This window comes from Capricornis sumatraensis, chromosome 11 (genome assembly GCF_032405125.1).
Source record: "Capricornis sumatraensis isolate serow.1 chromosome 11, serow.2, whole genome shotgun sequence".
Classification (NCBI taxonomy): domain Eukaryota; kingdom Metazoa; phylum Chordata; class Mammalia; order Artiodactyla; family Bovidae; genus Capricornis; species Capricornis sumatraensis.
The window spans coordinates 31135900-31160810 of NC_091079.1; the positions used below are offsets into that span (position 1 = coordinate 31135900).

A 24911-nucleotide genomic window follows, 5' to 3' on the forward strand; every position below is an offset into this window, starting at 1 on the left:
ATGGACCTTAGTCGGCAAAGTAACGTCTCTGCTTTTGAATATGCTATCTACGTTGGTCATAACTTTTCTTCCAAGGAGTAAGCGTCTTTTAATTTCTTGGCTGCAGTCACCATCTGCAGTGATTTTGGAGCCCCCAAAATAAAGTCTGACACTGTTTCCACTGTTTCCCCATCTATTTCCCATGAAGTGATGGGACCAGATGCCAGTCTAGGTCTTTTTTTTTTTTTTTTTTTTCTTGTCTCCTGTGTTTTCCTTCTTTTCTGAAAACCACCTAGGGACATCCAGTGTTTACAGCATCCTTCAGATTTCCACACCAAGTTTCCTAAAAGGTGAGGAGAGCTCAGTAGTGAAATAAAAACATCAGAGGATTTAGTGGCTGTGAAGTGACCCTGGGGCTTCTCAGGTGGTGCTAGTGGTAATGAAACTGTCTGCCAATGCAGGAGACACAAGAGACATGGTTGGATCCCTGGGTCAGGAAGATCCCCTGGAGAAGGGCATGGCAACCAACTGCAGTACTCTTTCCTGGAGAATCCCATGGACAGTGGAGCCTGGCATGTTGCAGAGTCAGACACGACTGAAGCGAATTATCACACATGCACATACATACTCCCCTGACAGTGGCAGAAGCTGTGGTCTGGGCTTGTGCGAGACACTACCATCCCTGGGTTATCCCACCCGGACATGAGAGTATGAATAATCATATATCAGGAGTCTCCTCTGTGCCAAGTGCTTTATAAGTAGCATCGCCATCATTTTGAAGCAAATAAAACTGAATTTTAAAGAGAATTAATAACTTGTCAAAGAATATTCAGCTTAAAGTTAGGAAGGTCTGGAGTCAAACACAGTCTCTGATTCAAAAAGCAGAGATTTTCCAGCTCCTCCAAGCCTCTTTCCTGCACATGCCTATGCTCATCACACCAGCCTGCCTTTCTAACTAGAGGGTGAACTCTTGCTGATCTGAATCACATCTTTTTCATGTTTCCAGCACCCAGCCTTGTGCCTGATGTGTAGTCAGGGTTCAGCAATGTTTGCTTATTTTATGAAGGCATGATTTAGTTAGGACACTGTATGGGTGTCTTAACTACAGCAGGCTACAGAAAACCCCATAACCAGATGAGGCCATAGAAAGGCAAAATCAACTTAGGAACTTGTGGAAATTTGGCCAGGGACTTCTTCTTTCCCTCTAGGAGTCATTTACATGGTATTTGACTTGGCTTTCTGAGATATATTAATCAATCCTCCAAACTCCTTTCAAGGCTCCATGTCACTCAGTTGTAATTAACTAGTATTTATCTACTGAGACACTTAGGAGGGCAACACGAAAAATGCAGCCTTTCAATGGAGTGCTTTAATTTAAGCCCTCCCACTCAGTTTCATCTAAAGCCATCTCAAGTTGCAGAGATGCACCATCTGTCCTAAAGGAGATACATTTAAAGCTAACTAACACAACACACATCTGTGGAGCTACTCATACCTGCTAAGTGCCAAATGCTATGCTTGCACTAGGAATGGCTGAATATTAAAGACCTAACAGGACTTCCCTGGTGGTCCAGTGGGTAAAGGTCCACCTGCCAATGAAGGGTATATAGGTTTGATTCCTGGTCTGGGAAGATTCCACATGCCACAGGGCAACTAAGCCCGTGCCACACAATAACTGAGACGGCTCTCTAGAGCCCATAATCTGCAACTACTGAAGCCCTCATGCGTGTAGCCCATGCTCTGCAACAAGAGAAGCTGCTGCAATGAGAAGCCCACACACCCCACCACGAATAGCCCCCGCTTGGCACAATAGAGAAAGCTCGTGGGCAGCACCAAAGACCCAGCCCAGTGCTCCACACACAGAGGCTAAAGCCTCTAGAATTGTTCAGTTTGCTAAGACTTTTCCTTTTTTGGATGACTTTTGAATATCCTGGAATATTTTTAATCATTTGAGGCTAAAAGAGTGTGTTGACAAATTATCTCCAACATAGCCAGATCAGGAAAACAAATGAATCATATAAACACTCGAAAAAGTCAGAATCCATCATCATGCTTAAGAAATGTGACAAATATGCTAGCTATTCAAAATAACTTTTTTTTTTCCTTTTTTAAAAGCAGGTTTGGATTCTCAGCAAAATTGAGGAAGTGGTACAGAGATTTCCCATACGACCCCTTCCATCATACATGTAGTCTCATTGTCAACATCTCCCACAATGGTGGTACATTTGTTACAACTGATTAGCCTACTCTGACACATCATAATCACCCAAAGTCCGTAGATGGCATGAGGATTTGTTCTCGGTGTTACATATTCTATGGGTTTAGACAAAAGTATAATAGCATATATCCATCATTATAGTATCATGTACAGTATTTTCACTTCCCTAAAAATCCTCTCTGCTACACCTGTTCATTATCCCCTTGTCAACCACTGATTTTTTTTAAAGATTTTCAGTTTTGCCTTTTCATTTAGTTAGAACCATACAGTATGTTACCTTCTCAGACTGACTTCTTTCAGTTAATGAAATGCATTTAAAGGTTTTCCATGTTTTTTCTGGAGAAGGAAATGGCACCCCATTCCAGTGTTCTTGCCTGGAGAATCCCACAGATGGAGGAGCCTGGTGGGCTGCCATCTATGGGGTCGCACAGAGTTGGACATGACTGAAGTGACTTAGCAGCATGTTTTTTCATGGATTAATTGGTCATTTCTTTCTAGTCCTGGGTAATATTTCATTGCTATATATTCATTCATCTCTAACATCTTGGTTGCTTTCAAGATTTGGCAATTGTTAATAAAGCTGCTATAAACATGCCAGTGCAGGTTTCCCTGTGGACACGAGTTTTCAGCTCATTTAGTTACATATCAAGAAGTGCCATTGCTTGATCATATGGTGACTGTATGTTCAGTTTCATAAGAAACTGGCAAACGCTATTCCACAGTGGCTGTGCCATTTTGCATCCCACCAGTACTGAATGAAATTTCTTGTTACTCCATATGCTTGTCAGCATTTGGTGTTGTCAGTGCTCTGAGTTTTGGCAATTCTAATAGGTGTATGGGGCTTCACTTGTGGCTCAGTATAAAGAACCTGCCTGCCAATGCAGAAGACTTGACTTTGATCCCTGGGTCAAGAAGATCCCCTTGACCTTCAGGGTAGGAAATGGCAACCGACTCCAGTGTTCTTGTCTGGGAAGTCCCAAGGACAGAGGAGCCTAGTGGTCTACAGAACATGGGGTCACAAAAGAATCGGACGTAACTGAGAACTTCCAGATGTTCAAGCTGGTTATAGAAAAGGCAGAGGAACAAAAGATCACATTGCCAACATCCATTGGATCATATAAAAGCAAGAGAATTAAAAAAAAAAAGAAGTACTTCTGCTTCACTGACAACACTAAAGCCTTTGACTGTGTGGATCACAAGAAATTGTGAAAAATTCTTAAAGAGACGGGAATACCAGACCATCTTACCTGCCTCCTGAGAAATCTGTATGCAGGTCAAGAAGCAATAATTAGAACTGGACATGAAACAACAGACTGGCTCCAAACTGGGAAAGGAGTATATCGAGGCTGTATATTGTCACCCTGCTTATTTAACTTATATGTAGAGCAGAGTACATCATGTGAAATGCCAGATTGGAAGAAGCACAAGCTGGAATCAAGATTGCCAGGAGAAATATCAATAACCTCAAATATGCAGATAACACCACCCTTATGGCAGAAAGTGAAGAAGAACTAAAAGAGCCTCTTGATGAAAGTGAAAGAGGACAGTGAAAAGGCTGGCTTAAAACTCAACATTCAGAAAATGAAGATCACAGCATCTGATCCCATCACTTCATGGCAAATAGATAGGGAAACAATGGGAACAGTGAGAGACTTCATTTTCTTGGGCTCCAAAATCACTGTAGATGGTGACTGCAGCCATGAAATTAAAAGACACTTGCTCCTTGAAAGAAAAGCTATGACCAACCTAAACAGCATATCAAAAAGCTGAGACATTACTTGGCCAAGAAAGGTCTGTCTAGTGAAAGCCATGGTTTTCCAGCAGTCATGTATGGATGTGAGAGTTGGACCATTACAAAATCTGAGCACCAAAAAATTGGCACTTTGAACTGTGATGTTGGAGGCGACTCTTGAGAGTCCCTTGGACTGCAAGGAGATCCAACCAGTCAGTCCTAAAGGAAATCAGTCCTGAATATTCATTGGAAGGACTGATGCTGAAGCTGAAGCTCCAGTACATTGGCCATGGATGCAAAGAACTGACTCATTGGAAGAGACCCTGACGCTGGGAAAGATTGAAGGCGGGGAGGGGCATGACAGAGGATGAGATAGCTGGAAGGCATCACCAACTCGATGGACATGAGTTTCAGCAAGCTCCAGGATTTGAGGATGGACAGGGAAGCCTGGCCTGCTGCAGTCCATGAGATCGCAGAGTCAGACACGACTGAGTGACTGAACTTATAGTGACTAAACAACAGTATCTGTACAGTGGTAGCCCACTGTTGTTTTAGTTTGCATTTCACTGATGACATATGATGTGGAGAATTTTTACATGTGCTTATTTGCCATCTATATCAAATTTGTGGGTGGAGAGTTCTTCATATCTCTATACCCTTTATTATCATTTTAGTGTCCCTATGAACTATAGTAATGTTTCCTGTTTCATTTTTAAAATTAGCAGTTCATGTTCTCGCTCTCTTTTTAGTAAACCTTATTAGAGGCTTATTGATTGGAGATATAGCTTTTGAATTGGTGCTTTTCTCTACTGATTTTCTGTTTTCCATTTCATTAATATCTGCTCTAAATCTTCCTATTTTTCTTCTGCTTACTTTGGATTTAATTTGTTGTAATTTTTCTAGTTTCCTGAGGTGGAAACTTTATTAATTTAGCTCTTTCTTCTTTTCTGATATATGCATGCAATGCCATAAGTTTCCCTTTAAGCACTGTTTTTGCTGCATCACACAAATTTTGATAAGTTGTGTTTCATTTGATAAAAACTATTTTAAAATTTCCCTTGAGATTTTGTCAATTCACATAATTAGTCAAATCTATTATTTAATCTCCATGTATTGGGGGATTTTACATTTATCTTTCTGTTATTTATTTGCAGTTGATTTCAGTATGGTCTAAGCACAGTTACTGTATTATTTATATTATTTTAGATTTGCTAAGAGGTGTTTTATGGTTCAGAATGTGGTTTGTCTTGGTAAATGATTCACATGCACTGAGAACAATGTGGCATTGTATAAAATAGTTTATGGGTGTCAATTATATCCAGTAGATTGATAGTATTTTGAGGTCAACTGTGCTTTTACTGATTTTCTGCCTACTGGATATGTCCCTTTTTGACAGAAGGAGGCTGAACTCTACAACTATGATAGTGGATTCATCTATCTTTCCTTGCAGTTTTATCAGCTCTTGCCTAACACAGCTTGACTCTCTCTTGCTCCTCATACACATGTTAAGAATTGTTATATTTTGTCAGAGAATTGACACTCAAAATCCATGTACAGGAACACTAGTAAAAATAATAACTGTTGGGATTTGAAAAACTGTATAGCTAGATTTCTCTGCATTTTATAACTTTGGAAAAACTGTGCTTTCATTTTCATTTAGTTGAAAAATATTTTTAAAATATTTGTATCCTGCATCCTATCAATCTTTGTAACCTAAAATGTGGGGCTTAAGATTTCTACTTAGAGAGGTAAGTCCTTGAAAAGCATTTGCTTCTAACATAGAAAGCAATCAATTCCATTCAATAATCACAATTAAAAGTCTGGTCGAAGATAGCTTCCTTCACTGATACACTGTTTCAATTTAGGAGGAAGTATCTTGCAATTCTTCATTTGCATACATATTCTTCACTGTTAGGTTAACATGGAAAGCATGCAGTTCTGGAAGCCATTAAATTAGCTCTCTCTTGCACTAAAGAAAGTCTCGTCAATAAATTTTCAATTGTTAATCCAGTACTTACTCTTTAATTGTGAGATAAGTTGCTCTTGATTGCTTCAAAGCATCCACATATTGAAAAAATTGTGTACCTACTGGCATAACTTTTACACTTTACTGATATTATTTCTCGATTTGCCAATGGGCTGTCAGATAATTCTTGTAAAAGGAATATTTGTTATGGCTGAACAAGGTGTGGTAAAACTCCAAAACTTCCTCGCTAAAGATGTTCTTTGCCAGTGTCTCCTAAGTCTCGGTCACCAGAACAGACCACAACAAAAAATTAATTTTTCTGTTCCTGACAGGCAATTAAGAAATGCATCAATTCCTAGACATAGGATCTGAGACAAGAAATTTTAAGGCAAACTCAGGAGACAGTGCCCAAGATCCAGCAAGGATACATGGACTATTTATTCACTTATTCATGTATTCAGTGAACATGTTTTGAGCATAAACAATTTATCAGGCATTCAGCAAAAGATAGAGATTCAGTGTGTCTTCAGCACTGACACTTACAGTAGCTCCCTCAATTTTCACAGCAACCCAGTGAGGTAGAGATTTCCCTTTAATACATCCAGTGTTAAAACGACATTCCATCCTCTGGATGCGTTTAAGGTCAGAGAAACTGCGCCTGGCCCAGACTTAGTGAGCTCCAATGGCACCCCACTCCAGTACTCTTGCCTGGAGAATCCCATGGACGGAGGAGCCTGGTGGGCTGCAATCCGTGGGGTCGCTAAGAGTCGGACACGACTGAGTGACTTCATTTTCACTTTTCACTTTCATGCATTGGAGAAGGAAATGGCAACCCACTCTAGTGTGCTTGCTGGGAGAATCCCAGGGACAGGGGAGCCTGGTTGGCTGCCATCTATGGGGTGGCACAGAGTCGAACACAACTGAAACGACTTAGCAGCAGCAGCAGCAGTGTTCTAAAAGGTGATTTTGGGCATAGATACATAATCACATAGTAGGGTATCTACAAATGTTAGTTTTCTCTCTTACTTGCTCAAAATTATGCAACAATGTGGCAGAGCAGTTGTAGGGACCTGCTTCTGTGTAAATCTAGATTGTATGTCTATTTAACAATACCATGCTTCATTTCTTATACAACAAGGAATAAAAAGATGTACAGGATATAGTTCCTATCTCTAAGAGTAGGAGAACTGATTTGATGAGGGAGTTGGGGAGAGTGCCATATGCTTGCCAAAAAATTAATGCATTAATTGATGCTTTCAACTGTGGTGCTGGAGAAGACTCTTGAGAGTCCTTTGGTCAGCAAGGAGATCGAATTAGTCAATCCTAAAGGAAATCAACCCTGAATATTCAATGGAAGGACTGATGCTGAAGCTGAAGTTCCAATACTTTAGTCACCTGATGTGAAGACCCAACTCATTGGAAAAGACCCTGTGCTGGGGAGGATTGAGGGCAGGAGGAGAAGGGAGCCATAGAGATGGCTGGATGGCATCATCGACTCAATGGACATGAGTTTGAACAAATTCCCGGAGAGAGTGAAGGACAGGGAAGCTTGGCGTGCTGCAGTCCACGGGGTTGCAAAGATTCAGACATGACTAACAACAAAAAAAGCATGCAATATACACTGAATGCTCAATTGAAATACAGGTTCTTAGAATAATTAGAGTCAGAAGAGCCAGATGTCACAGAAAGTTGACCAGATCAGAAAAAAGCTTCCCAGAGTGGCTCAGAGGTTTCAACGGGGCCCTGAAGGATAATGTCCTAGGTTTCTAATGGGAAATTGGATAATTTAGTCAATTCTCTCTACCTCAACCTCCACAGTTTTTATTGGGTTGGCCAAAAAGTTTGTTCAGGCTTTCCATATCACAGAAAAACCCTAATGAACTTTTTGGCCAATTTCATATATTATTTTTAAGTCCTCTTGTCCACACATATCATTTTGTCCTGTCTGAGATGTAATCTTGTTATTGAAACACAACTTGTGTGCCCAACACACAGAAAGGCCAAACAATACCAAAGCATCAGAGTCTGGAACAGAGAAAGGTATATTGAGGACCCCACAAGGAGATGGTGGCTCATGTCTTAAAAACCCCGAACTCCCCAGAAGCTCTCAGCAAAGCTCTTTTCTGAGTAAGGTGAGAGAGGGGCGTGTGAGTTGTTGGCAAACATTTTTGGTGTCACAGGTTTTGTTCTTGAGGTCAGGTCATGGTCAGGCCCTTTCTCCTGTAAATCTCCATCCAATGAAATTCTCCATTCTGAAAAGAAAGGGCCATGTCCCCAGGCACAACTTTCCCCCTCTGAGGTCCAGTCCTGGCTAAGAGGAGGCAGGTCTCAGCTGGCAGTTCCCTCAGAGCCAGGTCCCCAGACCCTGAACTGCCATCCATGCTTGTAAGGAACCAGATGCCCAGGACCCAGCTGGCCCTCAGGTTCCTCAGACTGCCCAAATGGGGGAGGGGAGGGCCCAGGCCCCACAGACTGCGACCCATGCAGATGGCTGATGCCATGAGGTTGCAGAGGTGGGGATGAGGGAGAGGTTCATTCATGACAGCCTCAAGGCCTGGGCCCAGCCAGTGGGTGGCCTTGGCAAGGACTCTGGAGCCCTGTGGAACACAGCCCCCAGCCTCTTCCCTGGGCCCCCAGATCACCCCCTGGACGGAGACCAGATGAGTTGGAGGGTCCAGGGGAGAAGGCAGAGACCCGCCTCTTACCTCACTCCCCACCTGATGACCACCACTCCACCAACCGTTGGCTGAATGGTCCACTAATGGCCGCTCACTGACGGTTGCTCACCTGGGGCAGAGTCCAATGTGATGCCAGCCATTGACTGAGCAGGACCACTAACGGTCACTCACAGACAGTTGCTTGCTTGGGGAAGGGGCCCGCTGTGGCACCCAATGGATTAGTGACCATTAGTGGTCTCATGGTAACTGCTGCCTGGTAATGGATTTTGGGTAACACTGCACAGCAACAGCTGTGTGCCAAGAGCTGCCCACAGCAGCTACTACAATCTCACAAACCCCACCTAGTTATGTCATCTCCAGCAATCATTTCTAAATAGTATGGAAATGGTGATTATTCTGAGACCATACAAGGAAATTATAACCAAGAGAAACTTGCTGTTCTTGGCTTTTTCCTGCCAATTCTGAATACATCATATATGACTATGCTCCTAAAGCTTTCATTGCACTCAATCATCCATAGCTTTGAATTGCTGCAAATGCATCTCTATCAGAGTCAACCCTGTGGTCTTGGAGTTGATGTTACCACACACTAATCCCTGTGGGTATTTTCTGACTTCCCTTTTGGGTCGTACAAGTAATGAATCATCTTCAAAACTACTGGGTTCTGCTTTCTTCTCCTCTGAGGCTTCTTGCAGACTTTACTTTCCATTTGCCAAGAATTCCAGTAATTTAGGAAATTCAGCAATGTGCCCATCCACTCCAAGGAAAAGATTTTCCTATTTCCCCATGAAGGTTGTGTGTCTCTTCTGTCTCCCTTCTTGTGGCACATACTTCTGAAATCTAGGAAGTACCCCACACTGGCATTATTTGGAGCTATAAAGTGCCTCAGGTGAGTTGCAACATATTTTCAGTCCTTCATTTCTTCTGTAAAGTTATAGAGAGTTGGACTGAATGAGTGGTTTTGCACAATAGTTGAAAGTCCAAAGCAGAGTTAGCCTTGATTTAAATCCTGTCTGACATATGAGCCTGAGTAAGCTTCTGATCTTTCTAGATTTTTATCTCTTGACTTGTAAAATGGAAAAAAAAAACAATTATAAGGATTAAATGAGAAACTTTATGCTGAATGCTTAGCACAGTGCTTTACATTTTCAGCTCAGTTCAGTAGCTCAACAGTGTCCGACTATTTACGACCCCCATGGACTTCACCACGCCAGGCTTCCCTGTCCATCACCAGCTCCTGGAGTTTACACAAACTCATGTCCGAGTCAGTGATGCCTCCAACCAACTCATCCTCTGTCATCCCTTTCTCCTCCCTCCTTCAATCTTTCCCAGCATCAGGGTTTTTCCAAAGAGACATTTCTTCACATCAGGTGGCCAAAGTATTGGAATTTCAGCTTAAGCATCAATCCTTCCAATGAACAGTCAGGGCTGAATTCCTTAAGGACTGACTGGCTGGTTGGATCTCCTTGTAGTCCAAGAGACTCTCAAGAGTCTTCTCCAACACCACCATGCAAAAGCCTCACTTCTTCGGTGCTCAGCTCTCTTTATAGTCCAACTGTCACATTCATACATGACTACTGGAAAAAACATGGCTTTCACTAGACGGACCTTTCTTTGATTAGACAGACCTTTGTTGGAAAACTAATGTCTCTGCCTTTAAATATGCTGTCTTCCCTGGTGGCTCAGAGGTTAAAGCACCTGCCTGGAATGCAGGAGACCCAGGTTCGATCCCTGGGTCGGGAAGATCCCCTGGAGAAGGAAATGGCAACCCACTCCAGTACTCTTGCCTGGAGAATCCCATGGAGGGTGGAGCCTGGTAGGCCACAGTCCATGGGGTCGCAAAGAGCTGGACATGACTGAGTGTGAGCGACTTCACACACACTCACACACACTAGTTTGGTCATAACTTTCCTGCCAAGGAGTAAGCGTCTTTTAATTTCATGGCTGCAGTCATCATCTGCAGTGATTTTGGAGCCCAAGAAAGTAAAGTCTCTCACTGTTCTCATTGTTTCCCCATCCACTTGCCGTGAAGTGATGAGACTGGATGCCATGATCTTCGTTTTCTGAATGTTGAGTTTTAAGCCAGCTTTTTCACTCTCCTCTTTCACTTTCATCAAGAAGCTCTTTAGTTCTTCTTCACTTTCTTCCATAAGGGTGGTGTCATCTGTATATTTGAGGTTATTGATATTTCTCCCAGCAATCTTGATTCTAGCTTGTGCTTCATCCTGCCTGGTATTTTGCATGATGTACTCTGCATAGAAGTTGAATAAGCAGGGTGAAAATATACAGCCTTTTTGAATTCCTTTCCCAATTTGGAACCAGTCTGTTGTTCCATGTCCAGTTCTAACTGTTCATTCTTGACCTGCATACAGATTTCTCAGGAGGCAGGTCAGGGAGTCTGGTATTCCCATCTCTTTCAGAATTTTCCAGTTTGTTGTGATCCACACAGTCAAAGGGTTTGGCATAGTCAATAAAGCAGAAGTAGATATTTTTTTGGAACTCTCTTGCTTTTTCAATGATCCAACAGATATTGGCAATTTGATCTCTGGTTCCTCTGCCTTTTCTAAATCCAGCTTGAACATCTGGAAGTTCACAGTTCACGTACTGTTGAAGCCTGGCATGGAGACTTTTGAGCATTACTTTGCTAGCATGTGAGATGAATGCAATTGTGCAGTAGTTAGAACATTCTTCAGCAATGCCTTTCTTTGGAATTGGAATGAAAACTGACCTTTTCCAGTCCTGTGGCCACTGCTGAGTTTTCCAAATTTGCTGGCATATTGAGTGCAACATTTTCACAGCATCATCTTTCAGGATTTGAAACAGCTCAACTGAAATCCCATCACCTCCACTAGCTTTGGTCATAGTGATGTTTCTTAAGTCCCACTTGACTTCACATTCCAAGATGTCTGGCTCTAGGTGAGTGATCAAACCATCGTGGTTGTCTGAGTCATGAAGATCATTTTTTGTACAGTTCTTCTGTGTATGCTTGCCACCTCTTAATCTCTTCTGCTTCTGTTAGGCCCATACCACTTCGGTCCTTTATTGTGCTCATTTCTGCATGAAATGTTCCCTTGGTATTGCTAATTTTCTTGAAGAGATCTCTAGTATTTCCCATTCTATTGTCTTCCTCTATTTCTTTGCTGAGGAAGGCTTTCTAACCTCTCCTTGCTATTCTTTGGAACCCTGCATTCAAATGGGTATATCTTTCCTTTTCTCCTTTGCATTTTGCTTCTCTTCTTTTCTCAGCTATTTGTAAGGCCTCCTCAGACAACTGTTTTACCTTTTTGCATTTCTTTTCTTGGGGATGGTCTTGATCACTTCCTGTTGTACAATATCACGAACCTCCGTCCATAGTTCTTCAGGCACTCTGTCTATCAGATCTATAATTCCTTGAATCTGTTTCTCATTTCCACTGTATAAACATAAGGGATTTTATTTAGGTCACACCTGAATGGTCTAGTGGTTTTCCCTACTTTCTTCAATTTAAGTCTGAATTTGGCAATAAGGAGTTCATGATCTGAGCCACAGTCAGCTCCCAGTCTTGCTTTTACTGACTGTATAGAGCTTCTCCCTCTTTGGCTGCAGAGAATATGATCAATCTGATTTCGGTGTTGACCATCTGGTGATGTTCATGTGTAGAGTCTTCTCTTGTCTTATTGGAAAATGGTGTTTGCTGTGACCAGTGTGTTCTCTTGGCAAAACTCTGTTGGCCTTTGACCTGCTTCATTTTATACTTCAAGGCCAAGTTTTTCTGTTACTCCAGGTATCTCTTGACTTCCTACTTTTGCATTCCAGTCCCCTGTAATGGAAAGGGCATCTTTTATGGGTGTTAGTTCTAGAAGGTCTTGTAGGTCTTCATAGAAATGTTAAACTTCAGCTTCTTCAGCATTACTGGTCAGGGAATAAACTTGGATTACTGTAATATTGAATAGTTTTCCTTGGAAACAAACAGCAATCATTCTTTTTGAGATTGCATCTAAATACTGCATTTTGGACTCCTGTTTACTATGATGGCTACTCCATTTCTTCTAAGGGATTCTTGCCCACAATAGTAGATAAAATAGTCATCTGAGTTAAAGTCACCCATTCCAGTCCATTTTAATTCACTGATTCCTAAAATGCCAATGTTTACTCTTGCCATTTCCTGTTTGACCATTTTCAATTTGCCTTGATTCGAGGACCTAGCATTTCAGGTTCCTATGCAATATTGCTTTTTGCAGCATCTGACTTAACTTCTATCACCAGTCACATCCGCAACTGGGTGTTGTTTTTGCTTTGGTTTCGGCTCTTCATTCTTTCTGGAGTTATTTCTCCACTGGTCTCCCGTAGCATATTGGGCACCCGTTGACCTGGGGAGTTCATCTTTCAGTGTCCTATCTTTTTGCCTTTTCATACTGTTTATGGGGTTCTCAAGGCAAGAATACTGAAGTGGTTTGCCATTCCCTTCTCCAGTGGACCACGTTTTGTCAGAACTCTCCACCATGACCCATCCATCTTGGGTGGCCCTACATGGCATGGCTCATAGTTTCATTGAGTTAGATAAGGCTGTGGTCCACGTGATCAATTTGGTTAGTTTTCTGTGACTGTGGTTTTCATTCTGTCTGCCCTCTGGTGGATAAGGATAAGAGGCTTATGGAAGCTTCCTGATGGGAAAGACTGACAGAGGGGGAAATTGGGTCTTGTTCTGATTGGTGGGGCCATGCTCAGATGGGTAGAGCTGTGTTCCTTTCCTGTTGTTTGACCTGAGGCCAAACTATGCTGGAGGTAATGAAGATAATGATGACCTCCTTCAAAAGGTCTCATGCAAGCAATGCTGAACTCAGCGCCCCCAACCCTGCAGCAGGCCACCATGCCATCACCGGAGGCTCCTAGACACCTACAGCCAAGTCTGGGTCATTCTTTTGTGGGGTTACTGCTCCTTTCTCCTGGGTCCTGGTGCACACAAGATTCTGTTTGTGCTCTCCAGGAGTCTGTTTCCCCAGTCCTGTGTAAGTTCTGAGGGCTCTATGGTGGGGTTAATGGCAACCTCCTCCAAGAGGAAGTGCTTTACACATTGAATATACTAACTATTGACTTCTTATTCTGATTCATGTGTTCATCAAGTATTTATTAAGGACTCCCTGCTCACCTCTATGACAGTCACTAAATATAAAGGGGTGAATAAGACTCTCATAATCTCTGCTTGTTGGATAGTTATAGTTCCTTTAGTTGGCTAGTGACATGGATGAGCCAACACCTTCCTCTAAGTCTGATCAGTTTTACCTCCCTCATATTTTTCACACCCCACCGCTCTCTTTGATCTCACTTTTGTTGCCCATATGGGGAGGGCAAGAGGAAAGGAAGGCATTGGTATGTTTATTAGGCACTTATTATGGGCCAGGAGAAGGCAATGGCACCCCACTCTAGTACTCTTGCCTGGAAAATCCTATGGATGGAGGAGCCTGGAAGGCTGCAGTCCATGGGGTCACTGAGGGTCGGACACGACTGAGCAACTTCCCTTTTACTTTTCACTTTCATGCATTGGAGAAGGAAATGGCAACCCACTCCAGTGTTCTTGCTTGGAGAATCCCAGGGATGGGGGAGCCTGGTGGACTGCCATCTCTGGGGTCACACAGAGTTGGACATGACTGAAGTGACTTAGTAAAATAGTAGTAGCATTATGAGCCAGGGATCATGAGAAATCTTTTTCAGAAAAATAAATGCAGCCTGCTGTAACAGGGTAGAAATGCAACCAGAGGCGTGCTTGCCCACTTAGTGTCAGCTTGTGAATGAACCTCTTCAGAGGGTGAGTGGCAGGCCAGTGATTCCACAGGAAATCCATCCTGTGGCTCAACTGCATAAACTATGACCTGTGCCACAGTACCCTCTAGTTCTCTGAGAAAAGGAAAGTGAGAAGGGAGTATTTTTACATTGCTAAGCAGAACTGCACCCTTGATTCAGCAAGAGAGCTATAGAGACAAAATCAGCAAGAGTAATACTACTTATATTTGTGCAATAATAATGAAGTAATCCTAACTTTATGGAACATAATTGATGTTACTGACAATCCTATGTGATGGACAGATAACGTATTATTATCTCCCTTTTATAGATGAAAAACTAACCCTGAGAAGCAGAAGAAATTTTGCAAGGACACACTGATAGTATACAATGGCATGAGAACATTTTCCTGCCAGATTATACTCCCTTTGAGGGCAGGGTCTACCATCTTTCAGGGCAAGCCTTTGAAGGGATTAGCCTCAGAATATGGGATTCAGTACATTCCCATTGAAAGTTTCAAATCCTGGCTGTGCCACTCACTTGGTGACCAATGTTAGAGAAATTACAGAAACTCCCAGGGTCAGATTCCTTATCCACAGAATAGGGATTTTTTTTTTTTAAGATTTTTTTTTGATGTGGCCCATTTTATTTTAAGTCTTTATTGAATTTGTTAAAATATTGCTTCTATTTTATTTTTTGATATTTTTGGCTGCATGTGAGTTCTTAGCTCCAGTACCAAGAATTGAACCTGCACCCCCTGCCTTGGAAGACAAAGTTGTAACTCCTGGCCCACCAGAGAAGTCTGAATAGGGATTAAAATGACTACCTGGGAGCACTCTTGTGAGGATGAAATGGGACCGTATACAAAAAGGGCTTAGTCCAGGGTGTGTAGAAAGGACTCATTATACACTTGTCATCATAGTTGCTTTCTTTTCCTCACCTTCCTCCTCCTCTTCTTTCTTGTTCTCCTTCCCTTCTTCTCTTCCTTCCCAGTACTGAATTGTTTTTGTCACCATATTACTATTTTTAATGCTATTTAGCAGCCTTGTGAAATAGGTACATGGTTTGGCATTGTAGTTCCAGCTCTACTATTAATACTCCTTAGCCTTCTTGATTTTGCTGAACTAGGAGTCAGAGAATATATATTTCTGGGCTGAGTCTAATCGCAATACCATCTTGAAAATGGCAGGGATGCTTTACTAGACTGAGACAAATAGCCCATTTTTTTCCTCATTCATTAATTACTTTTGAATGCAGCCAGCCAGCCTCTAATTCATATATCTCTAAATCTGTATTAAATGAACAGGACTCCCATTTAGTCATGATTAACATGAGGAGCTTGCTGTCTAGTTAGTTGATTTAGCTGGGAGTCTTGCCTATAAGTCACATCCTCCCTCCTATTCAAACAAGCAACAGCGGTCATTTGTTTATTCAAACCACTGTTTCATTTACAATAGGCCAAAGCAAACAGACTCTCCAGCATCAAATAGTCTCATGAACTCAGATGATGTTCCTCTCTTGGAGGCATGTAGCAGTAACACCTCAGGACAGTGGAATTGGATCACAGGGTTGCTATGGCAGCCAGGAAATGTCAGGGACGGCTGGATGCTTTCCTAAGCATCTCATTATCATCTTCTGCCATGGTGGTGGTGGTGGTTTAGTCGCTAAGTGGTGTCCAACTCTTGCAACCCCATGGATTATAGCCTGCCACGCTCCTCTGTCCATGGGATTTCCCGAGCAAGACTACTAGAGTGGGTTGCCATTTCCTTCTCTAGCCAGCTGCCATATCACAGAGGAAAGGATGAGAACCTGGGGCGTGGGTGAATCTGTGCTAGAGTCTCATCTGTCTGATGGATAGTTACAGTTATATCTTCTTGTTTCCTGGCTTCTTCATCTTTAAAATGGGTTAGTAATACTTGAGTTGTTAGTTGGGAGAATCATAAATGCTTTATAGTGTCTGACATGATATTTATCACGTTTGTGGTTGTTCAGTTGCTAAGTCATGTCCGACTGTTTGTGACCCCATGGACTGCAGCACACCAGGCTGGCCTGTCCTTCACTACCTCCTGGAGTTTGCTTAGATTCATGTCCATTGAGTGGGTAATGCTTTGTAACCATCTTATCCTCTGCTTCCCTCTTCTCCTTTTGCGTTCAGTCTTTATCAGCATCAATGTCTTTTCCAATGAGTTGGCTCTTCACATCAAGTGGTCAAACTATTGGAGCTTCAGTTTAAGCATCAGTCCAATATTTGTCATGTGACACTTGCTCCAAAAAAAATCCTATCTTCTATTTTATAATTTTTATTGGAATATAGTTGATTTACAATATTGCATTATTTTCTGCTGTACAGCAAAGTGAATCAGCTATACATATAGTTAGCTATATAAGTTGTTTTTTCCACCAAGCAAATGTGGTCAGTTCCAGCACCAAAATGTAAGTTGTGGGCTATATCACCCTCCAGCAGACTCTAAGGCTCAGCATCAGCTTCACTTCTCAAATCCTGGATGCAGTGTATCTGTTGTCTCCTGTCCTTGAGAGTCCACCTTGGTGTTGATAGCCTCAGTGGGTTTCCAGGGCTTCCCATCCAAGCAGACAATCTGGCATTGACCTCTTTGGTTCTAATTACCAAATTAGCCATCCTGCAAAGTGTGAATAGACACATTCCTACTCTCTGTTATGCTCATGGTATAATTTGTTACCCTGTCATGCAGCATCTAGAGCATACCTTGTGTATTAGGGTTCTCCAGAGAAACAGAACCAAGAAATTAATTAAATACACATATAAATTTATTTGTTCATTTATTTATTTATGATGAAAAATTGGCAGACAAGATTATCAAAGTTGAGAATTCCAATAATGCATCTTATGCAAGTGGGAGGCATAGAAAAACCAGTGGTATAATTCAGCCCAGGTTCAAAGGCATGAAAACTGAGGAAGCCAGTGGTGCCAGTCCCAGTTCAGGGCAGGAGAAAGTGAGCTGAGATATTTCATCTCAAGTGTGAGGCAGAAAAGGAAAGGTGGCAAATTCCTTCTTCTTCAGTCTTCCATTTTATTCTGGCCTTCAATAGATGGGATGATTCCCACTCACAGAGGGAAGGGCATTTTACTGAGTCTACTGTGCTAATCTCATCTGGAAACACCTTCACAGACACCCACAGAAATAATATTTAATCTGGGTATATGACTCAGTCAAAATGACACATACACTTTACTATCACACCCTGTTCTTTAACCAGTATTTATAAACACCACTAGAAGAGCTGGGACAACCCACATTGAAGGGTGAGCTCTTCCACTGTTCTCTAAATCACATCTCCCCTTTGTTCTTGCATGATCCTCAGGGCTTGGTGATTACTCAATAAAGATCTATCAGTCTCCCTTTCTTTTCTTTTCTGATCTGCCTTCTCAGCCCTTTCAGTCAATATGTTAAGGTTGGCAGACACATTAGTTAATGGTTGAACCCTCAAGGATGAAGGTAGCACAAGTCATTATTCCTCATTTCCAATCCCTCAAGACTCTGCAGAGCACATGCAAACCAGTGGATGCTGGTGGACACATCAGAAGAGGCAGAATGTGGGCTCAGTCACTCAGACTCATTGGTCATATTAGAATCTGGGTTCTGACCCAGTAAGGACCTCTTCATATGGACCTTTAAAGTCACAAAGTTCTTGAGAGAAGAAGAGGACTTCCAGGACTCCCGTCTTCTGATTCCTTAATCAATGACACATCATGGTCTTAGAGACTGAATTGAAGCAGCAGTAAGTAGTGAGTTATAAAGCTCTTACTGTGTGCTGGATGCAGAGGTAAATACTTCATAAGTTTTGTCTCATGAAGTCAGCTCAATGGAGTACACATAATTAAAATCCTCTCTTAAATGATAAGATATCCAAGGAGGGTTAGAAACATGCTTCAAATCACCCATCTGAGATGAAGAAAGATGATAGGTTGGTATCTTGCCAAATTCAAAGAAATCTTTATGCTCTATTGACTGAATATGAAGAATTTAGTATAGTGTTTGTCCCACAATATGCTTTTGATAAATTATTACTGTCTCATGTAAGGCTAGTTATATCTGAGAACCTCTTAAAAAAAGCAGCCTTTTTCTGCTTTTTCCCCTCATCATTCTCTCATATATATTACAAATACCTGCCCAGGTGATTTGATTTTTATGCTCTGTATCTCTGGAATGGGCACAAGTACAAATTTAGTGTTGCCTTCAGGTATTAAGTGGTCAATTATCTAGTGCAGAGCAACCATGATATATATTTTAATATGTTAATGAATAAGAAACAAGATAAAACCTTTGCTCAGATTTGCTAGAGCCAACCGTTATTAAGCTTCATGGAATTCAGAGTACAGGAGCAATCAATGAGGAAATAAAAATCTAAAATAAAATAAAATTTTATAAAAAAGAAAAACTGGTTGAATATTTCCATAGCCTGAGGAAGTTAATTTAGTGAACTTCACCAACTGTGATGTAAGTCTTGCTCACCAAGATTGAATAACTATATTAGTACATTGTATTCCGCATCACTTTGCTGAGCTTGCACACAAGGTCATACATGAAAATAAGATCAAAAGTGACAACTAGGCAATCTAAGTAAAGTTCAATTGGTTGGTTTGCCCTGTCAGCGAGCCTTCTTTCAGAAGAGACACTGAATCTTTTCCTAGCTCTGAATGCTACAAGTTTTATTCTTGGCCTTTGCTATATTTGCCAGATTTAATTAATGTGAGTAAGTGAATCAGCTTAGAAAGAAAGAGGGTCAACTTGACTGATATTAGATTAGCTGGACCCTACCTCTTCCATCTTCCATGAATTATTTACACTGTTTGATCCCAGTTTTGAAAGAGAAAAATCTGAACATCTTTTTTCCTAAACATTTATTAGGATAATCCAATAAATTAATTCTCAACAAAGCAACTATTTCTGGGTGTTTTCAAATGGCACTTCTCCTTTGTGTTGGAAAGAAACTTCTGTGTAGGATGATCAAATGAAACAAATATGTACTCTGATTTAGACCAGAGTAATCAGAACCATCCCTAGTACAAAACTGAGTCACTGCCTTCTGAGAACTGCAAAGTGAGCATAAGCTTTGAAATCATTATAGACTTAGGATTTAATCTTGACTTTGCCCCTAACTCACTGCGTGACCTTGAGAATCCTGTATCAGACTCTTAGTTTCTGTTTTGGTCAAATAAGAAAACTGGTAATCACCTTGCAACTGGTTTGAGGATTAGATAAGATAATGTCCACTTTGCAGTTGCTCAATAAATGTTGCTAGTCATTATGGCTAGTTTGGCTATGACTATTTTGCTTAAGAGGTCCTTGTGTCTACAAAGGGTGATACTGTCTTCTAAACCACATGCTGGGAAAACTAACGGAGCTGAGCAAGCACACAATGGAATATTAGTCAGCCATAAAAAAGAATGGGACATTGCCATTTGCAGTGACATGGATGAACCTAGGAATTATTATACTAGTGAAGTAAGTCAGACAAAGAAAGACAAATATTATGTTATCATTAATATGTGAAATCTAAAATATAATATTTACTTATTTACAAAACAGAAATAGACTCACTGACATAGAAAACAAACTAAACAGTTACCAAATGGGGATGTGGGGGAGGGCTAAATTAGGAGTTTGGGATTAACAGATACACACCACTCTGTATAAAATAGGGACTTCCTTGGTCATCCAGTGGCTAAGACTCTGCATTCCCAATGCAGGGGCCCCAGCTTGGGAAACTAGATCCCACATGCTGCAACTAAAGATTCTGCACGTCTCAACAAAGATCAAAGATTCTATGTGCCACAACTAAGACCTAGAGCAGCCAAACGATTTTTTTTAATTTAATAAAAAAATAAACAATGAGCTTCTCAGGCAGCACTGGTGGTAAAGAATCCACCTACAATGCAGAAGACTTAAGAGACCTGGGTTCATTCCCAGTTTGTACTTATAGATGTAAAAACTCAGCATGGCTTATAACATCATAAAAAAAAGAGAGAGAGAGACCTGAGTTCGATTCCTGGGTTGGGAAGATCCCCTGGAGGAGGGCATGGCTACCCACTCCAGTATTCTTGCCTGGAGAATCCCATGGACAGAGGAGCCTGGTGGGCTACAGCCCACAGGGTCACACAGAGTTGGACATGGCTGACGTGACTTAGCATGCATGCATGCAAAATCAACAAGGTCCTACAGTGCAGTACGTGTTCAATATCTTATAATAACTACAATGGAAAAAAATGAGACAAACAATGTGTATATATGTGTGTGTGTGTGTATACATATATGTATATATAAAACTGAATCACCTTATTGCACATCTTAAACTAACACAGCATTGTAAATCAACTGTACCTTGATTAAGAAAAAAACAAATACAACTACCTCAAACTGAAGTCAATGCATTCAAGGAAAATAGGAGATTCTGAAGTTCTATGATCTCAAAGAGAGTTATGAGATGTCCCTGGAACAGTAATGGTTCAGAGAAGTGTTGAATATTGAGAAAGATACAGGCAAATGAATAGGGAAGGGGTGGCAATGAAAACCAGGGACCCTTTATTGCTTTACAGTGGGAAGCAGCCTTAGAGAGATCAAGGTGGCTTTCCAAACACCACCTCTACTGAAATCCAAATCCAGAGGAAGCAAAATCAATTTATTTCTTTCAAAGTAGCTTCCTGATTTCCATTAGGTTCCCTGCCTGCTTTCCATTAGATGAACTACCTATATTCCATCGATGTAATCAAATTTGTTTGGAGCCCTGGGCACTTACAGAAAAAAATCTGTATTTAGTAAAGTCTGATCAAACAGAGAAGGTGCTCTTCTACCACACTATGCTGAACAGGACAAGAGGAATTCCTGTAATGTAACCAAGAAATCTGCTGTGTTGATATCTGTTTGGTTAATCTGTGAAGCCAGTCAATGTATAGGTTGGACTGTATTCAGAGAAAGCAGTAACCAGGGAGCTGTTTGTACATTCAGAAGAGAGGATGTTGCTGAAAGAGCCGAGTAATGAAAAGAGCATTGAATTTCAAGTTACACCAAAATTCTAGCCTCTGTCTCCACAGTGGTCAGGAAACTTCTCCTCCTTGATCCTCTGCAAGCTCAAAACAGATGGAGCTTGATGACATGCTTTCTTTGATTCTCTTCTTATTCTAAATAACATGGGTTATCCTGCAACCCTGGCAGAAAGTAGGGCTGACTGTTCACAGTTAGAGCCAGAGACCATCATCTAAGCTGCTCACAGACCAGCTGTAGCCTCTGAAAAAATGCAGCTAATTGGAATTCCTCACTGTTGAATTTACACTTATGGTGGGGTCTTCTGTGCTGTTCTTTCTAATGGGGAACTCATCCCATTCCAGGTACTTGATTGGAATTTATGCTTTAAAGAGATGACTTAGAGACTGTTGTACAGAGTAAAAAACTGAAAATCTTAGTTTGCCAGCTCATGGACCATAGCCTGTCAGGCTCCTCTGTCCATGGGATTCTCCAGGAAAGAATACTGTAGTGGGTTGCCATGCCCTTCTCTAGGGGATCTTCCAAACCCAGAGACTGAACCTGGGTCTCCCTCATTGCAGGAGAATTTTTCACCAGCTGAGACAACAGAGAAGCCCGTACAGAGTAAAGTAGGTCAGAAAGAGAAAGACAATTATCACATTAATGCATATTGTGGAATCTAAAAGAATGGTACAGATGATCTTACTTGCAAAGCAGAAATAGAGACATGGACATAGAGAACAAATGTATGGATACCAAGGAAGGGGGAAAGGAGAGGGGATGGATTGGGAGGCTGGGATTGACATATATACATTATTGATTCTATGTATAAACTTGGTAACTAATGAAAATCTACTGTATAACTCAGGGCAACTGTACTCAATGCTCTTTGGTGACTTAAATGGGAAGGAAATCTAAAAAAGAAGAGATAAACTTACACATATAACTGATTTATTTTTCTGTACAGGAAAAACTAACACAACATTATAAAGCAATTATACTCCAATGAAAGTTAATTAAACAAACAGAACTATACAATCACTTATAATCCATAATAAATTCATAAATACATGTGAAAAAAATAAGGAGATGAATTGCTGTGACATTTCATAGGGTAGAATTGTTTAAAACATTCTCGGGCACTAATCTGTGGCTAAGGAGCAGGACTCCTTCAAGTGCAATATAAAGAGAACAGAATAAATCAGGACTGTCTGCACTGGGCTTCTCTGGTGGCTCAGATGGTAAAGAATCCGCTGCAATGTGGGAGACCTGTTGGGAAGATCCCCTGGAGGAGGGCATGGCAACCCACTTCTGGAAAATCTCCATGGACAGCAGAGCCTGGCGGGCTGCTGTCCATGGGGTCACAAAGAGTCAGACACGGCTGAGTGACTAAGAATAGCATAGTTCTCTGCATTAACTGAATGTTAAGTTTGCATAAGCTTTATGGTAGCAATATTATTCTGTTGGAGCATATGCAACTTGAACTCCTTCAAAACCCTCAACTGGGAGATCACATTGCAGGATTTAATTGATGACCCTATTGCATGCTTCCTTGTTGTTTCTGGCCCATTTGTTTGAGGGTGTTGAAGTCTTATTGTTTCTGAATATTTTCATCCAATATCTAATGAGCTTTTCTAGCATTCTGCCATATATACATTAACCATGTCCAGTTTTGTTCATGTTTTCAAACTATCAATTTACATACTTACCTATGTCATGCATGTGGGCAGTTCCCCTGTAAATTTACCTAAGTCGACCAAGGTCAGTTTCTGCTGGCTACCACCCAAAGAAACCAGTGTTATAATCCTACCACATTGATTCTCTTTGACTCTTCCCAGTTTGATGTCTTAGTTCCCTGCCTTGGGAATTCACCAGCACAGTGCTTGTCCCTTAATACAGAATTGAATTGAGTTGGTGTCTGACCTGGGTGGCCTAGCTTCCAGTTAATACACAATAACTATGAAAAGTGGCTCATTCTGTTTGATTATCAAAATATTTGGGGGCTTGGAGAAGATCTCTTTTAGGATTTGTGAACAAAAGGATCATCGCAAGAATAGAATTCTGCAATAGAAAACCTGTTGGTTTTGAATCTCCTCTGTGTGCCCACTAGCAAGTTACTCATGCTCACTAAGCCTCAGTTTCTTCAGATAAAAGAGATTCATAATATTGATGCCACACATTGATGAAGGATTAGGGTAAATGCCTCTCTTTTCAATCATTTCTCCTTTCCTCTATCCTCTTCTCCCATCTCTTCCTTTATTCCATTTGCTTACTCAGGCTTCTCTTTTTATGCTTTGTCTTGTCCTTCTGTTATATTATTTTTGTTCTCTCTTTTCATTATTTTTACAAAAAAAAAAAACACAATAACTTCCACCCCTTTAATGGTTATGATGGTTTCTCTGTTCCTGCCCAGCATCACTTCCCCCTATTTTCAAAATTGTTAAACACACTGTACATAGATTGGAGGATTAGTTTATGTCATGTTATTATGGAGAGATTTTCAATGAAATTGCCCTGACTTCTTCCAGAAAAAAATGGTGAGTCAGGGACCCCCGATAAGCCAGTTAGATACTTTCTTCTTAAACAGGATGGCACAAACATGGAGCTCCCACTGCAGATTCACTGCATCCTTACACCCTAGACTGATCCTGGTGCTTTCCCTTTTTGATTTTGCAGTTGTTTTTATATTATTGTTATTATTTCAGCAAGCTGCTCCGTGTTCTCAGTAAATCTCCCTTTTTGCTTAAGTTAACTAGAGTGTGTTTATAGCTCATTTCTGAAAATCCCTTCATGATTCACCCCTCCTTTTTCCCCAGAAGAGCCTCCCCTACCTCAACTGCACCTGCTCAACCCAAACATATAATAGAAAACACAAATATTTGTATTTGTATTGTAAAGCAGAAGAGACCTGCTTCACAGAACAAATGTGGATGTCAACCTGTATCTGAAAACCCTTGGTTAGTATGAGATCCAACACAGTCTGCATGCCTCTTCCATGCCACCAAAGTGGGCTCCCATGGCTAGAGGAGTATAGAGAGAATATTTCAGTGTCTTCTGAAAAAGACTTAGGAGGAATCTGGCCAATGTCAAATGCTCTTCTCAGATGTTAGACAGCAGTTGTGGGGTATGGAATTCCCCTGGCTCACAGGATGCGGAAGTTACTTCTTTGACTTTCTTATGACTCAAGATCACAGAGGCATATTTGATCATTATTTGGGTCCCTTGATCTGCTTTCTCCCAGAGATGTTACTGACTGGTTCCCCCTTCTATTGAAGCTCCATTCTGTGAACCGTGTTGTTCTACTTTGCACGTGCATGTACATACACACATACACACACTCACACCCTTAAAATTAGTTTTACTTTTTCTGATTGCTGGGAGAAATATCAATAACCTGAGATCTGCAGATGACACCACCCTTATGGCAGAAAGTGAAGAGGAACTAAAAAGCCTCTTGATGAAAGTGAAAGAGGAGAGTGAAAAAGTTGGCTTAAAGCTCAACATTCAGAAAACAAAGATCATGGCATCTGGTCCCATCACTTCATGGGAAATAGATGGGGAAACAGTGTCAGACTTT

General features: G+C 41.2%; 1 non-coding gene across 1 annotated transcript; it reads left to right on the forward strand.

The window, feature by feature from the left end:
* The first annotated feature begins 10244 nt into the window (after positions 1 to 10244).
* On the forward strand, positions 10245 to 10316 carry TRNAS-GGA (transfer RNA serine (anticodon GGA)). Its single transcript has one exon. It is a non-coding gene; the product is annotated as a tRNA-Ser (tRNA).
* The last annotated feature ends 14595 nt before the right edge of the window (positions 10317 to 24911 follow it).